This window comes from Gavialis gangeticus, unplaced genomic scaffold (assembly GCF_001723915.1).
Source record: "Gavialis gangeticus isolate Ggan-Ray unplaced genomic scaffold, GavGan_comp1, whole genome shotgun sequence".
In the NCBI taxonomy this organism is placed as follows: domain Eukaryota; kingdom Metazoa; phylum Chordata; order Crocodylia; family Gavialidae; genus Gavialis; species Gavialis gangeticus.
The window spans coordinates 49,547,273-49,549,710 of NW_017729034.1; the positions used below are offsets into that span (position 1 = coordinate 49,547,273).

General features: G+C 56.0%; 1 protein-coding gene across 1 annotated transcript in view; it reads right to left on the bottom strand.

Annotated features, from left to right (window-relative positions):
- RYR2 (ryanodine receptor 2) overlaps window positions 1-2,438 on the bottom strand; it is a 784,157-nt gene that overhangs the window by 570,746 nt on the left and 210,973 nt on the right. The gene's annotated exons all lie outside the window — the stretch shown is intronic.

Consider the following 2,438-nt stretch of genomic DNA (forward strand, 5'->3'; position numbering starts at 1 on the left):
CTTGGATGAGGGGGTAAAAAGCACCCTGTTCAAATTTGCTGATGACACTAAGATGTGGAGGGATGTGGGCACGCTAGAAGGAATAGGCTGCAATCAGACCTGGCCAGGTTACAGGGGTGGGCAGATAAGAACAGGATGAGTTTCAACACTGACAAGTGCAAGGTGATGAACCTGGGGAGAAAGAACCAGCACCATACCTACAGGCTGGGGAACTCCCTTCTCATCAATGCAGAGGCAGAAAAGGATCTTGGAATCACTATGGATGCCAAAATGAACATGGGCCGGCAGTGTGGGGATGCAGTCAGGAAGGCCAACCATAACTTGTCATGCATCCACAGATGCATCTCAAGCAGGTCCAAGGAGGCGATCCCTCCCCCTCTATGTGACACTGGTCAGGCCGCAGTTGCAGTACTGCATCCAGTTCTTGGCACCGCACTTCAAGAGGGACATGGACAACATGGAGAGGGTCCAGAGGAGGGCCACTCGCATGATCGGGGGCAGCAGGGCAGGCGCTATGAGGAGAGGCTACAGGACCTGAACCTGTACAGCCTCCACAAGAGAAGGTTGAGGGGGGATCTAGTAGGCTGTTACAAACTAGTCAGAGGGGACCAGCAGGCATTGGGGGAGTCCCTGTTCCCCCGAGTACTACCAGGAATGCTTAGAAAGAACGGTCACAAATTACATTCAAACTAGACATCAGGAGGCGCTACTTCACTGTCAGGGTGGCTAGGATCTGGAACCAACTTCCAAGCGAAGTGGTGCTGGCTTCTACCCTGGAGGTCTTCAAGAGGAGGCTAGATGAACACTTTGCTGGGGTCATTTGACCCCAGTACTTTTTCCTGCCAAGGCAAGGGGTCGGACTTGATGATCTGCTCAGGTCCCTTCCAACCAAACAAACTATGAAACTATGACATGTACACCACAGGTTGGCCACCCCTGTCCTATAGCATGCACATTTTAAAGGGGTGACTGAAGACTGGCTTGATACCTTTCTGGTTCATGTGCACAGTTTAAAAAGGGCCCAGCAACATCAAAAGCCACACTTAGGTCCTGGCTCTGGTGCGAGACACATGGGTGAAATCCTATTGCACCCCCATGAGCTCAGGGACCCTCCCAAGAGACCTCAGGATCCCCAATAATCCCAGCCTGCCCACAGGTAAGCAGAGGCACGTTGTGGGAGGGATGTAGCCCAGCAGGAAGGCAACTGAATGGAGCCGAGGAGGGTCACACCCCCCAGCTCCTACCTGGGCCAGCCTCCCAGGGACCCACATTTCCAGGCCACTGGCACATGAGACGGGGGGCACTTATGTGTCCCCTCCTTTGGTTGGGGAAGGGACCGCCCTAGCTCCTCCACAGCAGCATGGCACCAGCAGGCTCTTTTGCACATGTGCACAGTTTAAAAAGGGCCCAGCAACACTTGGGTCCTGGCTCCAGTGCAACACGCATGGGTGAAAGTCCGTTGCACCCCCATAAGCTCAGGAACCCCCCAAAAGACCCCAAGACCCTCAACAAGCCCCAGCCTGCCTGCAGATAAGCAAGTTAGAGGGACACAGCCCAGCAGGGAGGCAGCTGAGTGGAGCCAAGGAGGGTCACGCCCGCCCCCCCGGCTCCTACTTTTCCCAGCCCTACAGGGATCCATGCGAGAGGAGCCTCGTGAACATGACATGAAAAAAAGCATGCTTATGCACCCAGTGCACAAGTTAGTGCAGGAGTTTGCGCAGGAGGGCCCAAGGCCCTGCCAGTGAGCCCCAGGGAAGGTACTCCCATCAGTAGCCGGGCCACCAGCAGCATAGTATGGATGGGCACACACCACACCCCAACGGCCCCCCTCTGGCACCTCAGAGGCCTCCACCCAGATGGAATCCATGGTTCCAGGCTCCACGCAGATGGAACCTCTGACTCTCAGCTGCGGGGACTGCCTGGCATGTTTCCAGGCTCACGGGACCGGGAGCATGGCCACCTCCCCTTGCAAGGTTTGCTCCACTTTGTAGTCTGTGAGGCACCAGATAGAGGAGCTCCAGGCTGCAGTCCAGAGACTGCATGCCATCAGGGATGGTGAGTGGGAGATAGACTCCTACTTCCAGGCCTTTCACCCCCTGGAGGCAGAGGTTAGACAAAGGTCACCTTCCAGGACAAGGGATCACTCGGGGATTTCCCATACTGTGCAGCCAGGGGGTTGGAACAAGGTGGTCCAGGACCCCAAGACCTACTGTACCAAGGTCCCCTCCCCTCTGGGGCTTTGCAACAGGTACAAACCTCTTCCAGCCCCAGTACAGCCTGCAGAGATGCCAGCTTCTGCAGGCAAGGGAGGATCACCCATCCCTACTCTCCCTAAGACAAAATGCAGAGTGGTCATTATGGGATACGCCCTCCTGAGGGAAACTGAGGGGACAATCTGCTGCCCTGACCCCCTAGACTGGGAGCCAGGCTACTTCCTG